This window comes from Euprymna scolopes, chromosome 14, assembly GCF_053919585.1.
Source record: "Euprymna scolopes isolate OS-2025 chromosome 14, ASM5391958v1, whole genome shotgun sequence".
NCBI lineage: Eukaryota > Metazoa > Mollusca > Cephalopoda > Sepiida > Sepiolidae > Euprymna > Euprymna scolopes.
The window spans coordinates 115,110,901-115,131,156 of record NC_136495.1 but is presented as its reverse complement, the minus strand read 5'-3'; the positions used below and the strand labels follow the sequence as shown (position 1 = coordinate 115,131,156).

Genomic DNA, 20,256 nt, shown 5'->3' with positions numbered 1-20,256 from the left:
TAGTGTGTCAATGTGATTATGCCATTCCTGGACATCCTCCAGAGGGGGGCATTTTTCCCAATGGTATTGATAAAATAAGAGATAAAGAGTCAACTGAAACAAAACCCCAACTTTTGTCTCCATAGTCGATAAAAAAAAATAAAAATAAAAAATCTTGATTCTCACTACTGCAAAATGAATACCATGCATCTTTCCATCATTAACCGATTTCTGTAGTTAATCTAACATATAAAATTATCTTGTCAGATTTTTTAAATCAGACCCAAATAGCATTTAAGCCAATAGATCCAACTTTGTATCTAACAAATTTTCATTTGTTATTGACAATATAAGAAGATAGTTCACTACAATTTATTTAAAAAATTACTTTCAGCTGAAACAAAGGCTAATAAGAGACATTTTTGAATAAGATGGGGGAGGGGGGCGGAGAAATCATTTTAAATTGACTAGTATGATTCTAGTTGTCTACCTTACGTGCAAACAAATAAAAATTTAAATCACTTTACTGCATTCTGGCACTGAATCTTAATATAAATCAATTTTTCAATTTAAAATTTATGTTAAACCATAGCATAACATTTATAAAAGAAAACAAAAACTGATGAGCACGAAAATAAAGTATTGATGATATTGGAAAGAGTTAAAAGCTTTATAAATAAAACGTTTTCATCTTTTATGTACTCGTTTGCATTTATTTTATTATAAAACGTCATATATTCCGATCCAAAAGCCTATCCTTCTCATAATGTAATTATAAAATCGACTATCTAATATAAGGAAACTTTGGGTTTGTTTTATAATCCACAGAGGTTCGGAAAAGTGGTAAAAAAAAAAAAAAAAAAAAAAATTACATATACATAACAAATAAATGTTACCAAAGGCAAGATAAGTTATTCTTCTACCTAGCTGGATAGATTTTTAGTGTTTTTACTAAATGTAAAATGTTTATTTGGCTCGAAAAACAAGTAACATCATCCAGTACACGAGCACAAGAAAAAGAAAAAAAAAAAAACTGGCCGCAACAATACGCTGCCAATTTTTCTTCTACTTGTGTATCGGTTGACATTACTTGTTTTTCGACCAAATAAATATTTTAAATAGCAAAGTAAAAACACTAAAAACCTATCCAGCCAGGCAGAAGAATAACTTATCTTGCCTTTGGTAACATTTGTTGTATTTTTTTTTTATTTTTTTTATTTTTTTGACTACTTTTTGGAATCTCTGTGGATTGCAAAACAAACCTGAAACTTCCAATCTTCAAGCTTACAAATAAGCTTAAACATTTCAGACAAACCAGTCTCTCTAAATAAAAAAAAATATCCGATATTCCAAAACATAACTATCTCATAGTTCTATGGACAATAGCCAAAATAACATACCAAGAGGAAGACTTACATGCTGAAATCAGAAACAAAACAAAACGTCATAAAATTATCAATTCTTTAGAATAATATGAATATTTTGGCAAAGTAACAAAATTGTTCAAATACAACAACATTGGTTAGAATTTCTTTGTGTAAAATGGAATTGATTATTTTATAACGGGGAAGAGAGCAGGTAAACTGGTCATTCAAAAGTTGGTGAGAAAGACTCAGTTTTGAAGTGGACATTAAAAAACAAGACATTATTGGTCCACCGACCGGATTTGGACCTTAGAATTCACCCTCGTCCGTTTCGAAAATTCTCAATAACTACTCATTACATTTTTCTGGAATTTTGCATGAAGTTACAATTACCCAAGGGAGGAAATGTAACATTCTTGGATTTTTGATAAAAATCGTGGTTGCGTCACAAGGGGGTCAAAATGGCAAAAAATAGTATTTTTCGGGATAGAATCTTTTCCGACCATAAGATTTTGCTGAAAATTACCCAAAAGCAAGATCATATGGATATACATCTGAAAACGTAATATTTGATCTGGGGAAATTCTGGTTGCGTCCCCAGGGGGTCAAAATGGGGCAAAAAAAAAAAAAAAAAAAAAAAAAAAAAAGAAGCTCTTTCCAGGACATAGAATCTCTTCTGACCATTAGAGTTTGCTGAAAATTACCCCAAAGCAAGACCACATGGATATAAGTCTGAAAATGTAATATTTGACACTGGGAAAATTCTGGGGCTTGAACCCCAGGGTGTTTTAGGGGTGAAAAACGCCTTTGGGCTAATTTTTATTTTTCTCCTAAAAATCAAGGCATCAGTCGGGGGGGGGGGGCATATAGTTTTAGGCTTGTTTTATTAACAAATAAACTCCTAGATTACACCTGAAAACAATGACTTAGTGCAATCAGGAACTTTATTATCAAATCAATCCTTTATTGACTCGATAATGTAATAAAGTTCCTATACTTTTTATCTTCTTTACTTATTCTATTGTTTGCTCTTTTTAACCTTGTACCAACAATTGTTAGTTCGACAAAGCAGGTTTGTTCAGCAATTGGAAGAGATTAAGTGACTTGCTGACAAAATAATTTTCCAACGAAGGACTAAAAATTAAATTTTACACAAATTTTCTTATATAGTTTTTAAGGTTAAAAAGCTTTCAAGACTACATACACTAGCAGTGAGGCCCAATGTTACCTAGGATTGAATGATGATCAATGAATGTTTTACACTTCCATCATCGAAATCAACGAAATCGCTCATTTTTCAATCAAATCAATTCAATGCCTGCTCTATTTGGGGACACATCACGGTGCACTGGAAGGAGCTTCACATACCTCCCTACATTGACTTAGTCCACAATACATTATAATCTACACTGCACTAGAGAATCTACTGTTGATTTTATAAAATTATATTTCTTTTTATATATATAATTGCGTGGATTAAAGTTTAAAATGCAAAAGTCAAGTATCATACTTCAATTGTGCTCTAAACAGAAACATTCATTTTGAACGCACCTCCTGTCATATCAAAGAACCTACCTTTTATTTTTTATGTCAGGGATTTTGGCTTGTGTGGTAATAAAACTTCTCAAACGCACTTGCGCTGTTAGGCTGTGCAAGGTGTCAACTTTGGTCAAAATTGCCTGTTCCTCCTTTCATTGAATTAATTAGATTATCAATACTTATTGAAGACATTCCGATATAAAACCTATCTAAGAACACTGCAAGGTACATAAAGTACCTTCTGAAATTTCATAAAAATTGTCCCTGTCGTTTTCGAGTCAATAGGGAACAAAGTTCCTTTTAGTAGAGATATATCAAAGCAGTCATCTTAAAAGGTATAGTTCAGATTTTTTTTTTTGGCATGATCGAAACTAATAGTGAATTACTTTTATTTTAAAACGTTATCTTTATAATATTCTGCTTATTCATTCCTTAGTTAATCCGTATGTTATGATTAAAAAAAATACCAAATACAATTTTTGAGGACATAACTGCTTCAAAAAGGCCAAATTTAACGAATTTTTTTTTTTTTTTTTTTTTTTTTTTACATGGAGTTCACCACTTATCAAGGCCCAATGGCCACTCAGGGATAAGGGTTATTGTGTGTACAGTAATCAAAGGGATAGTGTAGCAATAGTATTGGAGAATTGGTAAGGTGTCATTACTTAGGGGGGGGGGCGGTTCATCAGGAATTTGTTTGTGTTGGACTTGAAGACATCCAGGTTGAAGTCGAGAGGGAAACAGGCAAGCGGAACAGAGTTCCACAGACGTGCAGTTCTAAGAAAGAAGCTTTGTTCATAGTACTTACATTTTGATTTAGGCACAGACAGGGAGTGGGGAAAATTATTGACGGTGGTTTCAGCTAGTCGGGTGTTTTTTTGAGAAAGATTGGCGAGGGGGGACCAGAGAATGGAGCTCAGGCGAGCACCTGCCATGGAAATAACGATAGAACAATGACAGGCTCGCTACGTCTCTTCTGTCGGAAAGAGGTTGCAGGGTAGAGAAAAGGGCATCCCCCACCAAGCCTATTTTGTACTCTGTCAAGGCAGGATAGGCTGTTTTTTGGCCTTTTTGAAGACCTAACTGCTTCAAAAGGGCCAAATTTAGCGAATTTGGCCTTAAAAAGAGACCAATCTGGCAACCCTGTATAAGAATATGGTTAAACCCACCTCCCCTTTCATGCAGTCTCGTTTTCTAATATAAATAATATATGATCATTGTTGTAATAGTGTGAGAAAGGAATGCGTAATTTCGATGTGCAGCGGTTTTTCATTGAAGAAAGTCAATGAAACATAACGTTAAAAAAAAAAAAGGGGGGGGGGGAACATTCAAAAGAAACAGGGCAAAAAAAAAAGGACATTGTCTGACTGGTGATGAACTGAAGGAGTAAATTAAAGATTGTCTCTTACAATGTGATTTTATTTATATTGAACTATGTAGCACAATATTACTTTCTGAGTATTTATTAGTACTTATTAATTTATCTCGTTTGGGGCAGTTCTATTTTCATAGAAATGTTAAACTCATATTTGCTTTCTTATTGGTTTCTCTGTTAAAAAAAAAAAAAAAAAAAAAAAAAAAAACCTAATTTTTTTGCGCTAACCAGAAAAAAAAAATATTAGCTTTATCAAAGCATATTTGTTGGTTAAATATATTTCTAATTATGTGGACTTTCCAAGAGTTCTGCTAGTTTTAAACAATTTGCCAAATTTGATAAATATCGTGATGATTGTTAAGAATTTATAACAGAAAAAAAAAGGGGAGAAAAAAAAAATAAATAAAAACCAATGGTCTACAAATATCTTATCAAATGCAATAAAATTTATTTTTCAACGTGTGTGCTTGGGAGGGGGGATTTTTAATGCGCTTTTATTAACATTTTTCATAAAATTTTTTACTTGGATTTTGCAATAGATGCCGTCGGTTTCCGGAAAATTGAGTGCTGGGATTCTTGTCTTTTTGAGACAATAGAAATTTATTAAATTGTTAGATATTGAAAATATAGAATAGTTAACAACCCCTTCCCAATCCCTATGCTAAGAATAGCTTTCTAAATAACGAAAACTGCAGATTATTTATTAAAAAAATATGTACTTATACACTTTTTTTGCCCTGCTGAAAAAACGTCATTATTCAGAAACCGATTCTTAACATGGGGAGGGTGTTTTCTAACTATTCTTTACTTTCACTTAACAATTTAATATAAAAGATATCGTAAAAAAAAAAAAATAAATAAATATTTAAAAAAAAATAGCACGGTAACAAAAATGCATAAGCACCAAAAATTCTTATCATAGGGAGAAGAACTTCGTGAGCTATTCCGTAGTTTCACCCAACAATTTAATAAATTAAAAATTAGTAAACTAGAAGAGTAATCGACCTAAAAAAGGAAATAATATATCAATAGATACGAACAAAAATGGCCGAATGAAGATAAAGGACATAGTTTTGAAAGCCGATTTATCATAATGTTTGTGTAGGTTTCTGACTACTTTTTGATTGTATTTGAAAAATTAAAGTTAATTTCCCAAAGGAAAAAAATATTTGTACACGTGAAGAAGAAGAAAGAAAAAAAAAGAAAAAAAGAAATTATGAAAAATGTTTTTACGGCGAGCTAATCAATTCAGCTAAATAAATTCATTGTAAAAATCCTTTAAAAAGACAAATATTAATTTTCTGGGTTTATTTCAAATACAGTTAGTGAAGTCCTAAGAAAAAAAAAAACAAAAACAAAAAAAAAAACACCTTGTTTGTACAAAATATAGATTAATTAGTCCCAAAAAGCGAGGGGCTCTGCCTTTCGCAAAAATCACAACAAACGGAAGTTTTGTAAATATGGATTCTACAGAATCCCAAAATCTTAGACAGTAGAAAGGCTGTCTGAAAATGACATGTAGTTAAAAGGAGGTAGGTGCTGGTTTTTTTTGGGTTTTTTTCTCCACAGACGTGCATCCGTACATCCCTATCTTGAACGATTGTATCATTTTTACCATTTTTTTAAATTTAATTATTTTTCTAGGTTCCTGTTTTTAAATTAAAATTTTTATTTTTCAAGATTATGCAAAAATTATGCTACCCCAAAAGATTCACATTTATGCAAGCAAGGAAAATATTAGAATCTTATATATAAAAATCATGCGAAACATTAAATTACAAAAAAAAAAAAAAAATAAATAAATAAAATAAAAAGAAATATTTTTTGCAATTATAATTTTTTGTGTGAAAATATTAAATAAAAAATGCTTAATTCAATGATAATATCGGTAGTTCGAGAAATTAATTTTTCTTCGAGTTATATTGAATTCGTTAATATGAACTTTAGAGGTTTTTTTTATATAATTTTTCTGTAAAAATTTTTCATTGTTATAATTTATGATGCTTTATTTTCATAAAAAAGCAAAAATAAATTCATGTATTTTTAAAAAATTTTTTAAGGTAAACCATAACTTTAAAGGGTGCCCGGAAAACTCGTCCCGGGAAAACCCGTATCGGGGAAAATCCCCCCACTTTTTGCTAGGTAGGAAAACTGGTCCCTTATTGAATAAATATCGATTGAAAACACATTTTATTACCGTTCTTTAAGGAGATATTGTTTTTAAAAGAGACTATGCACCCCCATAATATTTAAAGAAGAAAAAAAAAGTATTTTTAACTCTTGCTTAAAAAAAATAAACTTGATCACGGAGTCAAGATACGAAAAACGAAACCAAATATTTATTTTAAAAAATACTCTAGTTTTAACACTTTTTGTGTCATTACGAAACAAAAATAAAAACACGTATTATCAAAGAAAACAATTATTTTATTTTGAAGAATTAATTCAGTTTAAATAATTCTTGTGTTATTACAAAACAACAAAAAAGAAAACACGGTCTTATGAAATTTTGGTACCGCGCTGAACTAATAACGTTATTATTTCGAAAGCCAGGAGGGGAGGGGATCGTTTAAAAGTCATTTCGGGGCACTTGTGCAGTACTGTACTGCAGTAGTATACAAATTTATTTTCTTTTGTAGGTGGGGGAGGCTCGTTTTAAAACTATATCTACCTCAGTATTTTCTTTAATTTACAGACATTTTTTGTTAAAAATTATTTACTAAGTAATGTCGAGTTCGACATTACTTGTTATTTCTAACTAAATACACTCTTTAAAATAAGTTTAAACACCAAAAACTTACAAAGCTAGGTAGAAAACGAAAACTTAGAAAAATCAATTTAATTTTTTTAAAACAATAAATATGTAAAAAATATTTTTTTTTTAATATTATGGGATGTGCATTATTACCTAAAAATATACAAATTTGTTTTCTTTTTTTTTTGGGGGGGGGGGGCTCGTTTTAAAACTATATCTACCTTAATATTTTCTTTAATTTTCTATTTTTGAGCAATTATTCTCCTAAAACGTGATCCTCTTATGTCGGGCATTTTGTTCATAAGTAACACTCGACATTACTTTTTTTTTTTTTTTTTAACTAAATAAACTTTTTAAAATAAGTTGAAACACCAAAAACTTTTAAAACTAGGTAGAAAACGAAAACTTGGAAAAATTAATTTAATTTTTTTAAAACGTTTTCTACTTAGCTTTGAAAGATTTTGGTCTTTCAACTTATTTTAAAGAGTTTATACAAGTAAAAATATTTTTAAAAAAATATGAGATGTGTATTCTCTTTTAAAGACAATATCTTCTTCAAGAACGGTCATAAAATGTGTTTTCAATCGATATTTATTCAATAAGGGACCAGCTTTCCTACCTAACAAAAGGGGGCGAGTTTTCCGGGGTCGAGTTTTCCGGAGACGAGTTTTCCTAAATTCCTTTAAAGGTATGTCTTGTTTAACTAAAATAACATTTCCACCAATTTCATATAATGAACACATTTTTATTTAAATCTTGGTGGAAGTATATTACGTGATCTTTGTTGGATAAATACTGAAAATTTCAATAAAAATGGTTAATTTCCTGATTTTTGGTGAAGTAGAGGGAGCGGTCAAAATGTTTTGAGCATCGGCATTCATTTTGTACGTACCTAAATACCAAGAATTGAATCTGACTGAATACCGTTTTCTGCCGACTGAGTCGGATATGATCGCTGTATCTGAAATTACGAACCGTTGTTATTATAGGTCGCATAGTTTTATTAGAATTTTTATTTGCTATAAAGATACTTTAAATTCATTATTTGATAATTATTATTCATTACTTTGTACTAATGTTATTAATAGTAACACTAAAAAATATTTTTAAATACTCTAATTATAAACAAAGTTCGATTGTATTTGTTAATTAAATTGTTGAAAATAAAATCGACGTAACATAACCGATGCAATGATGCATTTTTATTCATTATTAATTTTAATTATTCATTAATAATTTTTATTATTCATTATTATCAATAATAAACACGCGTTCACAATTTCCGATTTCTCAATGATCCAAATTTAAAGAAAAAACAATTTCGAAAAAGTAAAAAACACAGAAGTGTTATTATAAATTGCAAACTTTACCAATAATAAACGATCAAAGAGACACAAAAAAAAAAAAAAAAAAAAAAAAAAAAAATTTTAATTTAAAAACTACGCATATCTGGAAATAATACGGTCAGGTCACCGCCCTTCTACAATACGGAAACTATTCAAAAAGAGAGAGAGAGAAGAAAAAAATAACTTGAGTTTCTTAATAAAAACGGTTGTAAATTGTTTCAGTGTCGACTTGTTGCGAACACGGATTCGAATTGTTTCACACTCAACCGACGGCATTTTTTGCCGTGCAACAAGAAAAGAAAGTTGGCGTTAGTCACACGTTTATGAAATTGGGTCGGTTAAAAATAAAGCAAAAAAAACACGCCGCAAAAAGGAGAAGGAGACACTAGGAGTTTTAAGGGCACTTTTGATTTTTACGACTTATTACAGTGGATTTACAAGATTTGGTTGGTTGTTTTTGTTTTACGGCATATCAGTCCTTTTCAGGTCATTTAATGCGGGATCCAGTGATTTTGAAGAAAAAGTTTTTAATAGAATATACGGTTTTTTTTTTGGGGGGGGGGGGGTCAAGTCAGTTTCTATTTAACTAATAGTTGGGACCCTAACAGGTACTACCACTCCGGGTCAGAGTGGCCCTGGGAGCAAGGGAAATTAAGGGGTGGCTCAGCAGTATCAGAATTTTTGTAGGAATTTTTGACACCCCTAACACGAAACTGCGAATACAATATAAAAATCTCGTAATTTCTCTGTTAAAAGTGGGTTATTTATTTTCTTTATGGATTATACTTCCAAAATAAACTATTACAGTTGTTTTAAAAGTAATAGAAATATATATATTTTTTTTAAAACAGTAATGAATTTTCCGAACTCAATATTTTTCAATTTTTAAACTTTAAAAATCTATCAAAATTTTTCTATTGATTCTATTTTTACGATATTTTCAGGGTCAGTGTGAAATTTTATGTTCTTTCCAATAAATCGAATATAATATTTTAGACAAACGTTTTTTTTTTTAAATTCACGAACCCCCCCCCATCCCAATTTTTAAGTGTCTATTAAAAAGTAAATAATTTAGTCACCCGAAAGTAAATAATTAATTTACTCACAAATTGAAGAGAAAAGGTCAATACATAATATATTCAAATTTAAAAAAAAAAAAACAGTGTTCTTTTAGAATTTTACCTGTAAAGTTTGAAGTTTAAAACCTTTTTTTTAAACCACGTTATTTGTTTTTTCTTTTTTTAATGGAACCTTGGTCCTTGCTCCTTTAATTGAAAAAAAAATTAGGGCTTGAATTACATTTTTCGAGGAGTTATAAGCTTGGAAAGACAGGGGGTCGAATAATTCACGCCTCCCATTTTGTAAATGTCTAATAATAATTAATTTAGACCCCGATAAGTACATAATTATTTACTCACAAATTGAAGAGAAAAGGTCAATACATAATATATTCAAATTTAAAACAAAAAAAAAAAAACAGTGTTCTTTTAGAATTTTACATGTAAAGTCCGAAGTTTAAAACCTTTTTTAAAAAAAACACTTTTTTTGTTTTTTTTTTTTAATGAAATCTTGGTCTTTGCTCCTTTAATTGAAAAAAAAAAAAATTAGGGCTTGAATTGCATTATTCGAGGAGTTATAAGCTTGGAAAGATGGAGTGGAATTATTCGCTATTTTCACGAAATTTCTGACACTGCTATCAGGACCGGATTTACAAGAAATTAAAATAAAAGGGGGGGGGCATGAAAAAAATCGAAGGGCTTTTAAAACCACTTGGGGGTGGGGGTTCAGCGCTTATCAAGGCTCGAAAGTCACTCCAGTATAAGGATTAAGTGTCAGATAGACGGTAAGACAACACGATCGGTAATAGTGGAACTTGGGTGGGGCTTAATTATTTAAGAGAACGGCTCAACAAGAACTTTATTTACATTAGACTTGAGAACAACCATGCTATAGTCAGCAGAGAAGCAGCCCAACGGTATTTTGTTCCAGACTGGCAGTTCTAGGAAAGAAATTCTGCTCATGGAATTTTAGTTTAGTTTTCGGCCCAGGTTGAAAGAGCGAGAGAAATTGTTGGCGAGAAAGAGCGAGAGAAATTGTTGGCGAGAAAGAGCGAGAGAAATTGTTGGCGAGAAAGAGCGAGAGAAATTGTTGGCGAGAAAGAGCGAGAGAAATTGTTGGCGAGAAAGAGCGAGAGAAATTGTTGGCGAGAAAGAGCGAGAGAAATTGTTGGCGAGAAAGAGCGAGAGAAATTGTTGGCGGTTGTTGTAGCTAGACAAATTTTTGTTGCGAACGTTTTACACGGAGGATAGGGGGCATAGATTGAAGCTCAGTCGAGCACCATAACAGTAACGATAGACCAGAGATAGACTTGCAACGTTTGTTTTGTGAAAAAGAGCAGGTAGGAAGGTGAAAAATGTAACTCGCCCACAAAATGGTTGTATGACAAATAATGGAAATGAATTTGCCCAAAGAAAATATAATTCAAACTGATCTTTTCTTATAATCACGACCGATATAATCTATTATATTTACGTAGGTCGCCTTGCTTTTACATTTTAAAAGACAAAAATTAAAAAAAAAAAAAAAAAAAATTAAGATATTTTTTTCATATATAATAGTATAATTGATTATATTAAAATAAATTAATTTACTTAAAATGGCGTTATTTCATACTATCAATTATATTTGCGTGCAGAACAGGAGACTTCGTTGGTTTGATCACACTGAAAGAATATTTTTTTTTTTTTTTGTAAAACTGTCGGAAAACGTGCCGTTTTACGATTGTTAGAAAATTTGAACGGAAATTTAAATTTCGTTCCGTTGTAATTTTTATTTATTTATTTTTTTTTTTTTTTACAACTTGCAGAACTCACGCAGTTCACATTGGAAATGTCGACTTCAATGGGGTTTCAGGTATGCTTACAACGAATAGACCCCCCAACCTCCCCATGTTAAGAACGGCTTTCGGAATAGACACCACCCAACTTATCAGCATACCCGAAAACCTGTACAAGTTGACATGTCGAATGTGAACGGTGACGTAATGTAAAAATGTACAGAATTTAAAACGGAACGAAATTTAAATTTACGTTCCATTTTTACAACAACCGTAAAACCGCGTTCTTCGCAAGTTTTACTTTTTTTATTATAACTGCAACTCAACATTCATTGTTAAATTGACAATTTTAAAGGGGTTTCGGGTATGCTGAAAACGAATATCACATTTAAATTTACGATAGACATGTATTTTTTCTGGACTTTCATTATCCAATGTAACCACTTACATTTTCACTGGTGGCCATTTTTCCCCCAACTGAACAAGTACTAATGCGCATGAGTGTTATAAAACATCTCTTCCCCATGTTAAGAATGGCGACGGCCACTGACATTTATTAAGTAATACATTGTAAAAATGTTGTACTACCCAGAAAACTACTTACCTGCTCCAAATTTAAATGTGAACTTAGTTTTTAGCAGACCCTATAAATACCGTCATTTTAAAAGGCGAGTGTTGAATTAAAGTAAAAATTTACCGAAAAATCTTTATGGTGTACGTACTCGTCACGGAACGAAAATGTCATATTCTTAAAATTACGTAAATCGATCGAGCATTTTTTTAATTTTTTTATTAAGAGATTACAATCACGATTGGGTTTCTATTAAAATTGCTAAAAATTATAAATGAATATACTAAAAATAAAATTTACGTAATTTTTGGAATATGGCATTTTCGTACGCACATTATAAACATTTTTCTGCGTTTTTTTTTTATGTTGAACTCTGCACTTGCACCTAAAATTTCTAGGCAGAGATAGGTTAGTTTAAGTCAATTTCTAAAAGTCGTTCAACATACGCTAGAATGTAGACATGGCCAAAACAGAAAAATCAAGCTAATGTTTGTTTTTTGTTTTTTAACTAATTAAAATCTAATATTTCTGAACAAATTTTGATTTTCCCAGAAAGATAAAATCCTAAATTTTATATGATAAGCAGAATATTCCATTTTTTTTTTTTTTTTTTTTTTCAATAATTTTTAATAGAAGTTTAAATTTTCCAAAAATCAGTCAATTACTAATTATTATTATTCTAGTAGAATGTAAAACACGTTAAAACCATAGTAGCTACAGTATAAGGTTAATTATTTTGAATAGTCAGATTTTAGTTGGGGTGAGCGCTGACGTCACTACATACACAATGGTTTAAATCTTTGAATTGAAGCCAAAACAACGCATTATTAAAAAATAAATAGATCTATTTTGTTTGAAATTTATATTGAAAATTTAAATTTAAATTTCAAACAAAAATATCTGTTTATTTTTTAATAATGCGTTGTTTTGGCTTCAAAACGTATATAATACATATTTATTTTATTCAAACTCAACCAGCACCTCTATCAAGGAACACAAACCCTAACGATTAAAATTTTTTTTTTTTTTTTGTATTAAAATTAAATTTAGGTAGCCACTTCGTGTATGTGTTTATGTATTAAATTCCTATTAGTTTAAATAGGAGGACTGAATTCTGGATAAGATTAGCAAGAAGCTCCTGTTTAGAATATAAATACAACAACGGATCCTCGACTTTGAGATGCAATTTTTTCTCCCCTTTCAAGTTTATTTAAATTTTGCTGTTTAAAACGAAATTATTCAATTCACTTACGGTAGGCATAAATATTGCAAGATTAAAATACACTTGAAATTCGTTAATGTTCAAACTTCCTTGATCTATTTTGAAGTATATCTGCTATTCTTATCCAAAATTCAACCTAATAAAATACAAAAAATCTTTATGGTATGCGTACCAATCACAGGAGCAAAAATGTCATTCCAAAAATCATATGAATTGATAAAGTATTTTTTTCTATAGAAAATCATCTTTATCAATTAATCATAGCCATTACAAGACTGATTTTAAATCTCTGTAGTTCGAATAAAGTTGTAAATTAAATATGGCGAATCAAGATACATCGTTCTTACTTTATAAAATTTGATCTTAGTTACAAAAAAAAAAAAAAAAAAATACTTGATCAATTTATGTGATTTTGGGTCCTATGAAATTTTCGTTCCGTGGTGGATACATGCAAAGATTTTTGTATTTTTTTATAATTCGGTTGAATTCTGGACTTGCATCATATTTGCATAGGGCTTGACCAAAAAAAAGCTAAGTTGATTCTCAAACTTTTCCTTTTGAAAATATTCCAAGCGAAAATGTCAACAAACATTTGATATTCATTGTTTCTTATTCTAGCAAATAAATAAAAATAATCATGAAATATTTATACAATCTTTCCTCGAATTAGTACACATGTTGATAAAATTTGAAACAACGTTCCCACTAGGTCTCCTTGTATATGTCCGTTGGTATTATCCCGAACGGTTTCGACTTCAAAAAGAAAATAAATCGGCGTGATTTCCTCATATATACAAGTAAAACCGCAAAATAGATTTTCTTTTCTGAAACTGTCTATTCATTGGAGTTTGCCGTTTTTTCTCCAGACATGTAACCCCAGCACAGAAATTCTATCTTTAAACATTCAGGGTCGTTGCAAATTAGCTCCGATGTGTTCTAAAAGGTGCCACGTTGAAGTCAAACTGTTAAACAGTACCACTTCCCCATGATTATTAATTTGATATGGCGACATTGAGCATAAACATGTACCGGAAGGTATGTTTCACACAGATCCAATGTGATCATGCACGCTGCTTTTTGACGCTATTCCCGCAATTTGGGCCCACTTTTACGCCTGCAACAAAAGCATCAACATATTGGCTGAACAAACGATAACCTGCCACCACTTTCATCGTGTTGTACGATGGCTATCAATCGAGCTAAGATTTTAGTGTTGGAGGCAAATTTCATAACTTTTTATACATATTTCAAAACCATTTAATAGCGGTAAAGTGCAACGGATAGCAGATTATGTGGATTAAGGAGCTGGAGATTATGGACGACTGTAAAGCACCGAAATATTGAAAAGGGTCGTGGTGGCCTGAATTATATTTCGCGCCAGATTCAAACGTTCGAAAATCTTAGCTGCGGCTCAATGCTACTTTGAGATGCGAGAGAGAACTGAAAGAGACGTGGAAACAGTGACTAGCAGGAAGGATCATCATAGACGCTCTGATTTGTCCGTACAATGTAATTTGAGAAAATGAAGGAGAGAGAAGGGGGGGGACGTGGCAAGACAGATCTTGACGAAAGAGTTGGGTTTCGGAATGGTGACTATGATGAAAGTTCTGAACGAAGATCTTTGTTACTCCTTAAGTGTTGGATTGGAAAGACCAACTACTCGCCCCTAATGCCCCAAGAGAATATCCTTACGAAAACTAAGACAGTACTCAACAAGGTCAATTACTCAATTGAGTTAGGGAATGCCCTGGTTCTTCTAAGATGAGAAGAAACTTTGCCATAACAAGGTAATAAATGCGAAGTCCCGCGTGTCATAAAGGACAAGTTTCTTCAAAATGATGGTTTTGGAGTGTCTTTCCCGCGAAGACTACGTCATATTTTCAAAAAGGGGCAGACTATTCAGTTGCTGACCATTGTTAACAAATGCTGCTCCTTCCCCTAACTCGCCTGATTAAAACCACGACCGACGTCGGTCGTATTACGTTACTTGTCAGAAACAAAATAATTATGACATCTCTCGAAGAACCATGTTCTAGCACAGTTGGCTTCCTCTTCAAAAGATCTAAGCGATACGCGTTGAATTTGGAATACAAAGAAAAATATCACTTTTTTTTTTTCTTGCCTTTCAAAAACGTCAAGTTTTATCGAACTTCTTTTAGGGAGTTCCATATTAACCAATTGTTAGGCAATAAATAGTTTCGGATATAAGTGACAGACTACAATAAAAGACATTTGGAAATGGGGGAAAAGTGAGTTTTATTATTATTATTATTATGGCGGGGGGGGGCGAAATTTTCTATCTTATTAAAATTAAATTCAACAAATTACACGGACACGCACAAGTATATATAATTACAAAGATAAATATAAATATTATCGTAAAAAAAAAAAAATAAATAACGGAACCTATCAAAATAAGCGCAACACACTAAGTTTATTTCTGCACGCTCAACAGAAATAGAAAGCTTTCTTTTACCAATTTGTTTTTTAAAAATACGATAGTGAAAGTTAAATTATCGTATTATTTAATGATTAAATTGAATTTTATTACGGTAAGCAATTAGTTTATTTGTCAAAGGAGTGCTGTAAAATAGCTTCCAAAACTGTCAATCTTAATACACGAGGAGTTGCTGAGAAGTTTAAAGTCAGAAAATTACAGTATAAATGCTTCCATGTCTTTTACACATTTTGTAGAATCGCGAAGTCATAATTTTTTTTTCAAGTATCAACAAGTGATTAAGTCCGACTTATTTACGAATAAACCGAAAAGTGTTTCTTTTACAATTCAGAGATTCGAAAAAGTGTTTAAAAAAAAATTCAAATATTTAACAATTGTTATCAAAAATTACTCTTCTGCCTATCCGGAAAAGTTGTTAGTGGTTTTATTCACTTTAAAACGTTTATTCAGTTCGAAAAATGTCGCGCGTTACGCGAGAACAAGAAAAGCGGCCGCGAATTGACACTTAAATATTTGATTTTTTGTAAATGACTTAAAAATAAAAGAATTATACAAAATACTCTCAGAAGTTAACGTGACATATTAGGTGAGTTTTTAATTGTTTTATTTTTAAGGCTTTAAATATTTAGGTGTCAATTCGCGGCCATTTTTTTTTTCTCACGTAATGCTCGATACTATGTTTTTCAAACAGAATAAACGTTTTAAATTGAGTAAAACCACTAAAAACTTTTCCACATAGGTAAAAAAATAACTGGTCCTTGTTTATTTATTTACATATTTGAATTTCTTTTACTATTTTGAATCTCTGGATTGTAAAACAAAACCACCGAAAAGCATTGTGCTGGATTTAATTTTTTTTTTTTTTTTTAACAAGATTGTTAAAATTTCTCATTTTACACTATTTCACTTTTAATTCCAATAAATAATAGATTAATTAAAAAAATAACGTAAAGAAAACTGAAAAATTATTAAGATAAATGGTCAAAATAAAATGCAATACAGGTGTTAACGTGTATATTACAATTATTTATCAATACGGAAGAAATGGATTAGTAAAACTAGACTTAAAAAAAAAAACAAAAAAAAAAACGGAGATTATCTTCAATCAAGCGGATAATGATAAAAAGCAAGACAAAAGTTAAAGGTCAGATATTAATAGGGATTAATAAAACGCCATAAAAATCTTTGCCAAGTAAAATACCAACACAGAAGGAAGGCTTAGAATTTGATTTTTAGGCACCTCCAAAAGTCACCGCAGAAGAATTACCCCTCTATATGTAAAACGATGTAACTTTATTATAAATTAATATTATCAATATAACTTTTGTACCATTTAAAAGAAGGGCAAAATAAACTAGAAATAATTAAAAAAAAAAATTTCATCATACGAAAAAAATAAAATTGCGAGACGAAAATCGTGTTTACATAATTGGCACTTTAAAATAACGTTCCCATGTAGTAGACATTCCGAACGTGAAAACATACCCGTGTTTAATAAATCTAGCAAAAAATCAACTAATGGTCAGATTTTCATGAAATTTTCGATACTTAGCCATTTTAGAATGAAATTACATATAAAATGAAGTTTCCGTAAAATATACGAGGGAGAAATGTTTGTTTTTTTTTTTTTTAGTACGTGCCCCCCCCCACACACACACTATATCTATTTTTTCGAAATTTGAACAAAATATGTTTAAACCTATCGAACTTTCTATTTATTATGAAATATAAGAGTTCGAATAAATAAAACATTTATTTTTTTTAATTCCAATACACATTGAACAAAAATTTACCTTGAAGTTGCAATTAAAAAGATATAAATTTAATGTTCTGTTTTTTTTAAATAGCGTTTTTTCGAATTAATATATACTATAATCAGTTGAATTGCCAAGAAAAAGAAACTTCGTAAACATTAATTTTTAAAAGATTAAAACGATTAAAATTCCATTATTTCAAAATGTTCCCTTACAACATATTTTTTAATTGTGTTTAAATTTTTTTTTAAATATTAAGTTTTAATGTAAACATGGCTCTTGTCAACTTTATCTCCAGATTAAAACCGATTTGAAAATATTATTGCACAAATATTAAGCATTTTGTACCCCCCTCACCTCATATTTTGTTTGTGTCTTTTTACCAAACAAAATATGGAAGCCGTAGTTAACCAAATGAACATTCAGTAAAATCGTATTTCATATTTAATATACAAATGTTTATAATATTATTAATCATTAAACTGTGTAAATCTTAAATCCTAACATAATTATAACAAAGATTATTAATTGCAGTTTGAAGAAGATAAAGACTTTTTAAAAAAAATCAAAAGTTCTGCTTTTCTATAGTTCGTATAGTTAACACAAGTCTGACGTCATGGAATCATGCTTTCTTTTTTCACATTGTTTTTGGCAGTCCCTACATTGATTTTCATGTTTGTTTAAGGGAGATTTTATTCATGAACATCTTAGTAAAAACACTTTTACAAAATCGTTACAATATTAATGAAAATTTGGTTCAAATCAAGTTATAAACCAAGACATGTTATGTCTTGGTTTGTGTTTACATTCTTTCTCGGCTGATCGTTGTGCTTCGCGATGAATGCCCTGGAAAAGTCCCTTCTGATTAATGTTTACCAATTTTAAAATAAGCAAACAAACTTGACCGCCCCCCCCCCTCACAATAACAGAAAAATGTTAAAACTGGTGAACATTAATCAGAAGGGACTTTTCCAGGGTGTTCATCATGAAGTAGAACAGTCAGCAGAAAACGGAAGTAAACAAAAACATGCGGAACTAGATTTGAACCGAAACTTAAAAATATATATATATATATATATATATATATATATATATATATATATATATATATATATATTTGTCCCGACAAAAGGAAGGTGGACCTGTAAATTCACCCTTGTCCATTTGTACTTTTTTCAATAACTACGTCTTGAAATTTTTTTAATTTTGCACAAACATTAAACATGATATGAGTAAAAATGTAACAAAACGGATTTTTCCGGGAAAACTTCGTTTGCCCACCCTGGGGATGCTTTTCGGGTTAAAATGTCTAAAATTTACACTTTTGTGCTTAATAAAAAAAAAAAAAAAATGATGACTTGGATTTTTATAAAACTTTCTGAAAAGTTGTAACTGATTTCTATATAATTTTGTTTGTCTATACTTCGCAATAACTCTTGGGTGTGCCTTAGGGGCTCTTTTAGGACTAATAAAAACACTCCATTCTTGGCAGTATTTTAGCATATTTGTCCAAAATTTTCTGTGCATGTGTATTTACCAGTTTTGCATGGTGCTAAATTCAAATTTAAATATGTTACGGCCTTGGGAACTTTTTGGGTTTGGAGTCATTTTTTTTTTTTTTTTTTCATGGCGCAGAACTCAAATTTACATATGTTAAGGCCTAAAACTGCACCGTTTATTCATTTTCACCAGGATTTGACGTCTCCTGGAGACTTATTGGTTAAATGGGGGTGGGGGACAAATGCTAAATTTATTTTTTTTTATGCCTCGTTCACTGTGCACTCACGGGGAACCATGCATGCTTCTCTTGTTTTTATTTGAAGGTAATGTTTAAAAGTAACGATCGGGAGAACGCGAGATTAATGTGTTTTTTTTTTAATATTGTGTATTATTAATAGATGTTATTAAATAAGGAATAATTTTGCGAGTTTCGTTTTCAAATAAACACGACACCAGATTAAATTCGTTGGCCATTTTGCTTAATTTAGCTTATTCACATAATTTTGACACATTTTACGTTTTTCTCAATTTTACATGCATAATATCTGCTTATACATAAAGCGTTTGGTAATGTCACTAAATGGGGTTTTTGCCGGTGATATGAGAAAAATAAGGCATTAAAAATGTTAAAACATTATTACACGAGTCATTTTGTGTAAAAAGTTTATTTCACCCATCGAAACTCGAGAAATGCACGGTTAAACTGTGTAAATATTAAATGAATAAAAAAAAAATCAATATGGCTGTACAGTTGCCATTTTGTTGACTAAAAAACAGCCTTGCTTTTTCGATCAAAAACTAAGATGGAGTCAAACGGAACGAATCGACGGGACTTCGGCGAATCTGCATTTCATGACAATTAGAACAATGTTTATTTATTTATTTATTTTTACTTGTGTAGAATAAATCAATGAAAAAAAACATGAAAAATAAAGTTAAACTTCTAAACAATTTTTTTATTCTTTTTTTCTATATACTTTAGAATTAAGAAACTTTTAAGCAACTTTTATTTAAGTAAAATTTAGTTTTAATTTAAAATGAAAAATAAATTAGCTAGAATAAATGCGCGTGGATGCAGCAAAGGATTTCGTCGAATTTGTGTGTCACTCGTTCTCTCCACATAAATTCATAAAGAGACGAACTAAACCCGAAGTCCCGTCGGACTCAATCTTAGTTTTTGATCGCAAGTCAACAAAATGGCAACTGTACAACCATATTTGTTTTTATTCATTTAATGTTTACACACTTTAACTGAGCAGTTATCGAATTTCGATGGATAAAATAAACTTTTTACACGAAATGACTCCTCATGTAATAATGTTGGAGATAAGAAACATTTTTAATGTCTTATTTTTCGTATTAACCCGCACACCCTATTTAGCGAAATTGTGTGAGAGAGAGAGAGAGAGAGGGAGAGAGAGAGAGAGAGAGAGATTCATATGGACTCCGAAACGACTGGGCTGTTTATTTATTTATTTCACACAAATGTTCTTCATGCGCCTAGAAGTATTCTTAGATAGGTTTTGCATCGGAATGTCTCCGATAAGTATCGAAAAT

General features: G+C 30.7%; 1 protein-coding gene across 2 annotated transcripts in view; it reads right to left on the bottom strand.

Annotated features, from left to right (window-relative positions):
* The window catches only part of LOC145293236 (uncharacterized), a 165,823-nt gene that overhangs the window by 127,496 nt on the left and 18,071 nt on the right, over window positions 1–20,256 (bottom strand). The window lies entirely within an intron of this gene.